This window comes from Apostichopus japonicus, chromosome 11 (assembly GCF_037975245.1).
Source record: "Apostichopus japonicus isolate 1M-3 chromosome 11, ASM3797524v1, whole genome shotgun sequence".
Taxonomy (NCBI): Eukaryota; Metazoa; Echinodermata; class Holothuroidea; order Aspidochirotida; family Stichopodidae; genus Apostichopus; species Apostichopus japonicus.
This window is the reverse complement of record NC_092571.1, coordinates 14,558,695-14,570,911: the sequence shown is the minus strand read 5'-3', so window position 1 is coordinate 14,570,911 and position 12,217 is coordinate 14,558,695. Positions and strand designations below refer to the sequence as shown.

The 12,217-nt window shown below is 36.6% G+C and overlaps 1 long non-coding RNA gene across 1 annotated transcript; it reads left to right on the top strand.

Annotated features, from left to right (window-relative positions):
• LOC139975712 (uncharacterized) lies at positions 1-11,572 on the top strand. Its single transcript, XR_011795861.1, has 3 exons — positions 1-567; positions 2,406-7,961; positions 11,332-11,572. It is a non-coding gene; the product is annotated as an uncharacterized lncRNA (long non-coding RNA).
• Positions 11,573-12,217: the final 645 nt, after the last annotated feature.

Sequence of the window (12,217 nt, the reverse complement as noted above, 5' to 3'; positions counted from 1 at the left end):
CTCGCTTTACAGACAGAATGCGTTAAGTGTTGCAGTTACGACATTCAACATAACTACTGTGAATAATTGGTACATTACTGTAGTCTATCGATATGGGATTTTTACCTGTTTTACCTTGTTTTCTCATTTGTCTAATAATGTTGTCATTTTCCAAAGATATTGATTGTGATTATCATTGTCAAGATGGACCAACAGTAAAATCAACAGACTGTTACGTGGTTGTTGGCTGTGACTTATCATTTCCAAGTATTTCATTATCATATGAATATAGATATATATTTAGATTAGATTTGAACTTCACCGAGCTGGCTACCGATGATGCTGTTCCTCGAGCTCCCTTTCTTTACTCTGGAATGTTCTGGTATTATGAAGATCATAATTATGATCGTTATCTTTTCAAAGCAGAAAACCTCTATTGTAACTATAGGCATTACTGCTATAACTTTTATTTCTCAATCCTAAACATCCAACTACACGATGCTGGAACTTATCAAGTTGACGTTAAGTCTACAAACAGCGACTCAACCGCCGGCCCGATTGTAATGCAACACACATACCGTCTATTTGGTAAGCTCTATCTAACATTTATCTGCTCATACCCTGTTATGTTTGACTTAAAGCCATCTAGAGTTAGACGTTGAAACATCTAGCAAAAACTGTACTGTAGAGAGTTAAATATGAAATCACTTTACATATTCGTTCACAGGGATGCTATCATGTGTCTTTTCGTTTTCTGAAGTGAATTTTAATGTATTTCCACATTATAGAACTACAATTATACGGATGGTTATTAAGCAAGGTGGGTTAAAGGACATTCCAAACGGCGACTGGTATTCAGTTCTTGACAAAGCGTTGCCATATTCTTTGAAAACGAACTGAGTTCAAAGCCGGCATGGACTCTCGTTATCGAAGTGTGCAAAGTTGATATAAATAACTTGATAACGGCACAATGAACAATGCGATTAATTAAATTCCATAAATTAATCAATATGTAAGGGTCGGCTAGGGATTCTGCCAAAAAAATAAAACGAAGGTAAATCATGGAGTTACTATTTGTGAGTGCGTTTTACTTATCTTACTGCCTTATGAGTCCACGATCCTGTTATATTTAAACTGTGATAAAGTAATACTAAAAATAATTCAATAATGATCGAGAACTATAGTGATATGAATTCTCGTGGATAAGCAATATAAACAAAATAAAAACTGTTATTACGTTTTTTGGTTAATAGGAGGAGATCAAGGTGGAGTGATCACGAATTCATCTTTGTTATTTATTATTTTAATGCGAGGGCGTCATCAGTCTCAGGTGCAGTCAGTCTGTTTTGTGTCACATTAAAATTGTGAAAATAATGTCTATATTCCTTGGCTCTGTCAGTGCTTTATTTGAAGTCCAACGTTGTGTTCCCGTCATGTGTTTTTCTTTGTCTAATTCAGTACAAGTATAGTTCTGTAATGACATTCGTTACATACTAAAACTCGATTTGAGGTTACTGGAGGGTACTGTTTCAAAAGCCACGTATAAGAATGAAATCAATAGCAATAACACGAAACAAGGACAACGAAACCCTTCACACACACACACAGACACACATATAAACACACATATATTTATTTCACTAAATAACAATGTTATATTAAAAGCATAACTTTATAGCTAATATAACTGCTCAAATAAAAAATACAATGATGTTTAAACTGAAACACACTCTTGCATGTTTTAATGTCCGAAATATAATTCCAGTTGTGCGCAGTTGAAGGCAAATTAACGCATGCGCATTGAAACAAACATCACTTCATATCTATTATATGGGTTGTCAAATGGATGTAGCTACAAAGTTACGCACGTCTGCGACGTTGGACAACTTCAAAAGGCGTTAGTTATTTAAACATGGATGGTTTCATTGTTTCAAAGTTCTTGCATCTCATTGTATTATATGCTTGTAACGTAATCGGTTGTAACTATCACTGCACAGAAGGAAAAACAGTAAATTCAAAGGAATGCTACGCTATGCTAGGCTGTGACTTCTCGTTCCCGGATATTGCTGTTAATAGAGATCATATTCAATTATCTATAAATGAAATATATGTAAATTTATATGGTTTACGAGTAGTGATGAACTTTACCGGACGTACTAATGGAGGCGTTCCCTCTAAAGGGACTTACTCCTACAACGGTATACAAATAAGACTGAATCAGACAGTCAATCGATATTTATTTCAAGAAAAAGTAGAATATATCGAGGAAGATCGGTACTTCTACCGGCCTAAAATTACTAAGGTTGATTTTTCTTTCGCCATCTTAAACCTTCAACGAGAGGATGCTGGTACTTATCATCTGTCATTGACTGATGCTGACTCCCCGTATACTCTTAACTCTCATCACACCTATCATCTCTTTACAGTATACCAGCCTTCTACACCTCTTGTTTGTCAAGGCCCCTCCTCATCCCCATCTGGCTCCTACCACGTAACTATATCCTGTTCAATAACAAACGGGTTTCCACCGATAAATCTGGAAATGATTGAGCCCGAAGGTTGTGATTTTCAGAAACATTACACGGATGAAAACGGTATTCAAGAGCTTTCTGTTGGCATTACGTCTTGTGATCAGAACTCAACTGTTGGATGCATCGCTATACAGGAAACGATGGCGTCCCTTTCTACACCGCAGTATTCGGACAGATGTGAATTTAATATCTCTAAAAGTAATCCAGGTGAGTCTTTTGTCATTTATTTTATTAACCGTGTACGCAAATGCTTTGAAAGAAAAATCCGGCTGTCTATTCATCATTTTTAAAGTCATCGTCTAACATATAAAAAAAACCCACCACCTTAGAAAATGCTTCAGATTAAGAACACTTTCCGAATACTAAATCGCACCAAAACAAGCAACGTACTTTTCTAACTGCTAGTTCCCTGTTAATGTTAAAGTACACAATTTTAATCCAATATGAGTTTTAGCTCTTTCAAAGTGTTTCCTTGCACTCGCTGCTCCGAAGTCAGTGGGCTGGTGGGTATGGTCGAGGGATTTCTTTTCCCTGACCCCAAGCTCCATCATGCAGGCACCTCCTGGCATACCTGCCTTTGCCTTGTTCATATTTGTGAACTTTCAACGCTATCGTACAAACACACAAGTACTTTAGTACAGTGATACAGTGAAGCCTTGCTGTGTTTATAAATAGTCTTTTTATGTATTTTGAGGAAAGGATAACTGCATGTAGTGGCGAATATAACTACATTAGAACATATGCTAGGTATATTACATGGAAGACGGCACCATTGCATGATTCACATAGGCTTTTGGCAAAAGAGCCAATGAATAGTTAGCAAGTATTGATGTAACGAGGGAAGTACCTATAGTCTTTATTGCATGGTGTAGTGACTTAGTTGAAGCAACCTATTCTTGTAAGAAAATTGGACTGTTGTTATTTCAGTGGTTTTTGGTGTGTATCGAATCTGTGAAGATATAGGGTGAGTTCATGGCATATTTTAATAATGGAACGAGCGACATTATTTTCCCTACGTTTACTATCTTCATGTCACATCCATATTTTACGAGGACCTGTAATACATTGTCAGTTAGTAAGTTATCTAGTAATATTAACTTTAATCAGTATTATGATCTCCCAGCACTCACCAATTTAAATTTAACCACGTACAATTTCTGTAAAGCAACGTGTGATAGTCAAGTTAAAACCCACTATCCTTGTTCAGAGGGTATTGTATTCAGGTTGTACGACATCAGACTCTTTAAAAGGTGACCGGACAACGCCCCTGGAAAATTACACCACGGACAATTACCCCCAGACAACTCCCCCTGGAAGAATACCCCCCGGACAATTCCCACACCAGAAAACTCCACCTGGACAATTCCCAGCCCGGTCGACTCCCCACCGGACTTACCCAGGACAATTACCCGCTCGGACAATTTCCACCAGGAATCCCCCCCCCCCCTTGGAGAATATTGTCCCACAGATAATTGTCAATCGGGAGCACCCAATTGGAACGATTTTTTAACGCTAGTTACCAATAAAAACTGCGTGCGTACTATATTATGTTATATAAGCATAACCAACAGGCCCAACTCACCTGAGAAAAAAGTAACAGCGAAGTTAAATTTATTAAATTTGTGAAAAAATAGATTTGTCGCGCTTAGAGCGCACTGGCTGCATTGATGCTGTGAGAATTTTTTACTCCTTCCACATACATGTTAGCTAGATAACCTTAACATATTCTGCGTACTTCGCGCGCACAATAGCTGCATTTGTTTCCGGGTAGACTTTTCTTTGACTCTTTTTTATTCCTTACCAGAGGCAAAGGAATTTCTGTCACGCATGTGTGTGTGTGTGTGTCTGTGGCGCCGGCTTGTAATCACGATAACTGAACGATGCAAAATCCGATCAGTCTCATACTTGGTGGTAGGTTACCAATAGTGCGTAGATAGTCCCTTTTGTTTGTGGTGCCAATGGCATCAATATTCATGAGTAGGCGGGGCTTCGAACAATTTCTTTAAATGCTTCAGTGGGGACACAACAACAATATGAAAAATGGAATCTTCTGTTGCAGTTAGTTCTAGGTTCACCCTCATTTTTACTGGACTAATAGCCTAAACCCCGCCTACATCGGCTATCAATCAATCGTCGAGATTTCCGAGGAAGGGGATCGTCCCGGGGGGATTTGTCCGGGAACCCTTTAAATTATGTTCCTTGTCAGTAATTCAATCTAGAAATATTAATGTTATAAGTATTAACCACATCTGTTTTCTGTAAAGCTAAATTCGATACACAAATTAAAACCCATTATTCTTGTTCAATAAGTGGGGAGTGAAGAAAACATTTAAGATTAGTTGAATTATTTTGTTCGCTCCTATTCCCAAACACGTGCTTTTACTGCTCACTATGCTCACCGTTCTGTTTTCGCATTGTATCACCCACCCCTTACGCCTATTCTCACCATTTGTAGTAGACATTACAAACTTTAACAGAGTAAAACACCATCATTTTCACGGAAGTTTATCTTGAGCTGATGGAAATTGATAATATGTTCATGATTGTGCAATTATATTTGCAGAGGACGTCAGTGTAAAAGTCAAATATAATGGAAATAATCTGCTGTCATGTATGATAAGAACCCGGATGTTCAAGAAATTGTGGCAAATGTTTGTAAGTAAGATGCCATCCTTGTTGGAATCTGTCATAGTTACTACAACTACCAACCACTTCACATCAAGCAACTTTCATGTTAACGAAAGAGGCTCGGACGAATACGTTGTTCTTCCAAATTTATAGTCGACACAGCTCTATCAACAAAGAAAGGGAATTTATATAAATTCATTGAAAAAACTGTTTGATATATTTTATTTTACTATTTTAGTATCAGCGATCTTAGACGCGTGGCTATAGTGATATTACATGTTGTGAATGCTAAAGATTGTAAAGATAAGAACTCTTTAAAAATGGAGATTTTACATTTTTCTGATTTGTTCTTCTTCATGTTGCAGTTAATGTCTTTTTCCGAGTGTACCGATTGTGATTTCAATGTTCAAGATCAACTACCAAATCGACAGACTTGTTCTGTTGTAGGGTGTGACTTTGCCTTTCGAGATATTTCATTTTCATATAAATATATAATTATGTTTTGATTAGAGTTGAACTTCACTGAGATGGCCCACACCGGAGATACATTTACCCGTACTTTTGCTTACACTGAGCTGTTTGTTTTACATGTTAATTATACAGTCAATCGTTATTTATTTCAAGTAGAAGGCTCACAACGAGATTATCCATCGTACTTTCATGATTTTGATTTTTCAACCCTAAACCACCAACCAGAAGATGCTTGAACCTACCATGTGTCATTGCTCGATGATTACTATAACATACTTCTCGTTCAACATACTTACCGTCTGTTCACCATTTATCATTCTCCTTCACCTCTCCTCTGTGAAAGGAAAAATCTTTTTTTTACATCCGAATAATGACTATAAATTTGAACTGACATTTTCCATTCCAGACGCATATCCAGTTGTAGACTTGCACGTTATTGAACCAAAAGACTGTATTATTCACGTGAAGGTAAAGATAATGTGTTAAAGATTTATATTACCTCGTGTAGTGGTAATTCAACAGTGGGTTGTTTTGCTACCCAGGGACACTTGGGCTTCATGTCCATCACAGGTTTCTCTGATAGTTGTGCTTGGGAAGTTCCAAAGACATATCCTGGTAAGCCATACCGTTATCTGATATCTGCAACCAGCGTTCTATGTCACCGGTGTCTTACCATTTTCATATCTCGTCTGATTTAAGTGGCAAAACACATACTTTGTATGAACAGGGAGGAGTTGGCTGGATAAAATACCGGAAATATTGGCCAAGTAAATTGTTGTAACCGAACGGAACAAAAGAATGCAGTTAGCAATCATAAAACGCTTAGTACTCCGTAGAGCAACTTTGTGAGATGATATTGATTATGTTTTATCATACCAAATTTCATTGATATTTCCAGTTCTTTCTTAATTTATGGAGAAAAACAAAGAAATGAAATATGTGTAGAATATCTGTGGATCGAAATCGAATATATTTTTTTACCCATCACTTAAAATTATATTTCGTGGGATACTGATAATTTTAGTATCATATTTTGAATAATTTCTCCGTCGGTAGGGCTAGTAGTTTTTAAATTTACGGCACACACTATCACTTTAAACGAATAAAAAAAAACTTAGAAAAAAGCAGTCCATGCAGTTCATAACAAGGCCTGATTTGCCATTTTTTACTTTTTAATATACTTTTACCGATGGCGATAGCCATCAATGAACATGTCTACAAACAAGTACAAGTAGTTCGGATGTAACTATGGGTTTTTACATTGTAACGTCTTGTCTTGCTTTACAACATGTTCGTATTTCAATAATTGAACTCGTAACAAGATTATTAATACATTAAGTACAGTATTACTCTCTCAGTCTGTGCACATTTAAGGATAGCTTCTGTGTCTTCTAATCTCGTTTTTGTGGCATCTCAAAAATTCGATAAATATAATATAATTGATTTTATATGTAAACAGGATATTCTATTATAGTATATTACTATAGTAATACTCTTGCTTAATGCTTTAGATGAAATATATTTAACTTAGTCATGCATTTGACGAGGCGTAGGTGTATGTCTACATTGTAACGTCACATTGTGGAAGCATTCGTGAATTATTCATAGCTTATTAAAATTAAGGTAGAATGCTCACGGAGTCATGTTAAGTATCCTATTGCATGTGAGAGCGTCACCAGTTTTCTTTACATTCTTTACATTAAGTCCTTCTATTTTATGATACGAGTGCACCACTTAAATATTATGATTTAACGTAATATTGCTATACTTCATTTCTAGCCCCCATTATGTCGGCAATTTTTAATTGGCAATGTCATTTCTTGTATAATAAAGGTAAAGAAGGAAATTTTCTCTATCAATAAACATTTACTTAAGTTAATGAGGATTACTCGTGCTACTTTCCTTGAGTTACAAAGGCTAATTTCACTTACTCCATCTTCAACCTTCAACGAGACGATGTTTGTACTTTATCGTCTACCATTGACTGATGATAACTCCCGTATACTCTTTACACTCATTACATATATAAATTCTTTACAGTCTACCAGCCTCCTACACCTCTTGTTTGTGAAGGCCCCTCCTCATCTCCATCTGCATCATACCACGTCGTCCTATCTTGTTCAATAACAGGCGGGTATCCACCGATAAATCTGGAAGTAATCAAACCCGAGGGCTGTGATTATCAGAAATATTACACAGATAATAACGGAACTAAAGAGCTTTCAGTGTACGTTACTTCTTGTGATAAGAACTCAATTGTTGGATGCATCGCTACTCATGAACCGTTGGAGTCCCTTTCTACATCACAGTACGATGACAGATGTGAATTTAACATCTCTAGAACCGATCAAGGTTAGTCATCGCTCTTATGATATTTGTATATTATGAAGCTTGTAAGAACATTGCTGGCAGACAATATCTTAACCCACTTTCCAAATACTAAAGAAAACAATACAAACAACATAGTTTATGAAACATACTAAAGTATAAAGCTGTAATAAATATTTGTTACTCGTGTTTTCATTTCTCCAGTTTCTCTGACCTTAGGTATTTGTTGGATAGACGAAGAGGTCCCGTTCCTGAGTCACCACATTTGTGAAACTCATTCAAGATGCAACCTTACTTTGTTGTACATATTATTTGCAATCGTTCAACTAAACGTACAGAAACACGTACAACGTATAGATATTAAATACTGTTAAGGTTTAGGAGAACAAAAGCTTAGCAAATTATTGGTATTCCAATGTTACAAATTGCATAATCTGGAGAATTATGTTTTTCAGTGTGGTTTCATTGCGTACCCCAAAATTGTAATGAAAGACGGCATCCTAGGATTCATAGTTGGATTTAAAATATAAGACTGTATAGAAGCTTGATGGTAATTCTCATGACGTGAAATGAAAAACGTGGTTGTGACCTAACAGTTCCTGTGAGGAGGGGGGGGGGTGGGGGGAAGACGTAATGATCTCATGGGTTTTTTTGTGAGATGGACGAGGGAAGATGCAAGTAAATTTCACCACAGCTTCAAAGGGATCTACTACTCCCAACATAATCAAATAAAGGTAACAAAGAATATGGAAACATCAAAAACTAAACTGGTTGGTGCTTTTGTCACAACCACTGACTAAAGGAAGCTGTATATTATGTTTTTTGTAATTTCAGTATTTGTGTTGGACGTTTATAATCCAAAATACTTACAACTGAATCCATGGCACTGTCATCTCAAGTACTATCACTGCAGCACATCTAACAGTTTCTTTAGCAATGCAGTATTAGGAAACTACATCTCATGTGACCTTATCACTATGTAACTACGCAACACGCTCTAATCTTGCCTGGAAGATCATCAAAGTTTTAGTCTACTATTTCGTTAATCTAGCTAACATAGGATCATCAGAAAAAGAACAGACAGGGTTTAATTTTTATTTATCCTAACAAGTCATATTTTGTTTAATATTATTTTGACGTGATTTAGACAGAGAGATCCATGGTTTTTGATGTTGTCAAAACAGAAATAACCTCATTTATTTTAGTTCCACTTATAAAGAGAATCAATAAAAACCTCCATCTAGCTCACACAAGCTACCTTTTCCAATCAAAGGGAAAGTCAGGAAAATTTGGTGTAAATAATAATTAAGTTGTTTGAAAAAAGTGCGAGTACTATTTTAAAGAAATCAGATTTGGTATCTCATTTTCACTCGAAACACTTATTTCGGACGTTATGCGGACGTTTTATATGCTGATTTTTCATTCGTTTGAAGGTAGTAGGCAAATTTTACCGTCTTTTAGTAAACTATACATGAAAACTATAAAGTAAAAGTATTGCTAGCTATTTTTCCTATAACTAGTAAATTGTTCACGAAAGTAAGTTTAATGCTAATCGATCAATGAATGCAATCACCACATTAATATTCTTATTGAACACTATAAGGTCCAACAAAAATCCAAAGAAAGTTTTCAAAATTGTATTGTATCGTATCGATTAGAAGGTTTCATTTGTCAAAACTTCTAAAAGCATTTAAACAGAAGTTAATCCACTATACTTTTCTTAAAGAATCTCTATTAATGCCATTCGTGAGAAAAATGTAATTCCAACGTCTTGGAGCTTGTTATGCTTTGAATTGTTAAAGTAAAACCCGGAAGTGTACTTCTCTTTCCTAATTTCTCTGTTTTTCCTACATACAGGCAAACAAGTTGAATAGTTTTTTTTTTATTCGAGGAGGAAATTAATTAATTCATTGATTGTTTCTTATTACTACAAGGTCAAACAATGATAAACAACGAAACAAAAACACGATGTTTTTATTTTCCGTTTATGATCAATTAAGTGATTGACAATTGTATCGGACAAACAGAGATTTTTCTTTGAAGGGGTTCTTTTCAACACATTCCAGGTAGAACAGCAAACGAATTCACTTTTGTTATTTAATATTTCAACTCTCGGTGTGCCATTTATACCAAAATTCAATCATTTTTATGTATTTTAGTTTCTTTAACCAGACATCGTCGGTTGTAGCTTTCATCGATTTGACGGACCGCATACAAACAAGTCAACATATTGCTATGTTATTTGCCGGTACTTTTAAGTAATGCGCTAAGCGGAATCCAAAACGTCACTGATCAATGATCGGTCACCAGTAATCATGTCCGAAAAAGCCTTGTATTATGTAACCTAGAATGTACAGATCACAATACATCGGTCGGATGATGATTCTGTGCGAACAGCTCGGTCAAACAGCTTGTTCTAATATGATCTTCTGAATATTAGAAGGCCGAGACAAATCCACAGAAAGCTATTGGTAATGCAATGCTTCAGTGATGCTAACAATAACACCACAACGAACGTAGTACGCCGAGTTCCGTAACATATTTCGAACCCAACGACGCACATATAAGCCACCCCAAAATCTGCAAAAATACGAATATGGCAGACCTTCATTTTCTACTGCTACGAACAGTTGCCTTAGTGGATAGTTTGCTGTTTGCTGGGCAAATAAACCACACCCAAATCCCCAGTGACTAAAGTCTGATATAAAACCACCCTTTTAAAAAGTTCTGTTTTACCAGACCAAATGAAGTAAAACATTTGACTCTAAAGAGGACTCCAACCATTTTACGCGGGTTCTGTTACATAATTCCTCAACGGAATCACATGAAGCCGACCTCTTCAGAGAGGGCTTCCGACCTCATCAAACCAGGACACGATTTCAAAGAGACCGAGTCACTGTTCGACAGACTGCTGGAATCGTCTGTCGGAGGAGTTAAGGGAAGCGAGTGACAGTAGGGTGATCTGCGGGGTTCGGTAAGGGGTCAGTATCAACAAGGGATACAGAGGGGGCACCGGGACGTCCACCTTTTTACTCTGTCTAGAAACCCTTTGTAACTGGAACATATCCCATTGCCGGCTGCTCGTCGCGTTTCGCCTTTGCTACATACGACGAGGGGCAGGCGCGAAAAACATAGCCCTCCATTCCACACTGCGAGCAAACCTACCTCGTTGGGTAATTTTTAATTGATGCAAAAAATCAATTCGACGAAATCTTGTATCTAAGCACAATTTCCAAATGTATAACATTTTACAAAGTTAGTACATATGTTATAAACAAAAGTACGTCATGTTGAACTCACAAGAACATTCACCCAAGTGCGGTGAAGTTAATCGACTTACGTAGTTTGGTTGCTCATGTTAATATATTTGTGCATCTTACTGTCATTTCTGCAGACACGAAGAACATAATGACGTTGTTGATGATCGTAATTGCCGTAATACTCGTCGTCTCTGTGATAGCCATCGTATATGTCTACAGGTAAGCACAGTTATACGTTATACATCTACAGTAAAAAATAGTTCCACTATGATTGATACTATGACACTATGATAACTACATATAAGTTCATTCAAAGTATGCCTTGTGTATATGTATCACTAATTAACGGGAATAGATGATTAATACTATTTTATGTATTTTGGCGTTCATTATCCAGAATAATTTAAATGATTATGCTATGATTGACGAATTATCTTTCCGAACATGTGAATGCATATATTTTCAGTCTATCATAAAGTTTATGACATTGTGAGTTTCACACTGGCTGCCAAATGCTTTTGAAAAGTCTTATGCGGCCTTTTGGCCAAGATCATGTGTGGTTTGGTTTCGGTTCCCTTTCGAGGGGAATGGTGATGCACACCCGACGATGATCACACAGTCACAGTCCCGATACGAGGGGACTGGGGTTGAGAGCGGATCAGTCGTTTGGTAGTTTGGTTTTCGTGCCCAGTTTCTTTCCTGGGCGACTTTTTCTTAAAAAGTACCCTTATGCGGAGGATAATCAGGTTGAAGGTGAATTTGCAGTTTATCTGTGGCTGCCAGTACAATGCGATGATGTTTGATGCGATTTGAAGCGGATATTATCTATCTTACTTCCATGATTTGTTTTTCAATCCTAAACCTGCAACTAGAAAACGGGACAACATAATTAATTCTCTGTTATTAACGCAACTAAAAATCAATAATATGTTGTTTGGCTGTAGATATCACTTCCCCTTTACAAATATTTCGTTTTCATAAATATAGTACTTAGATTAGTGTTGAAACTCATGGGGATGA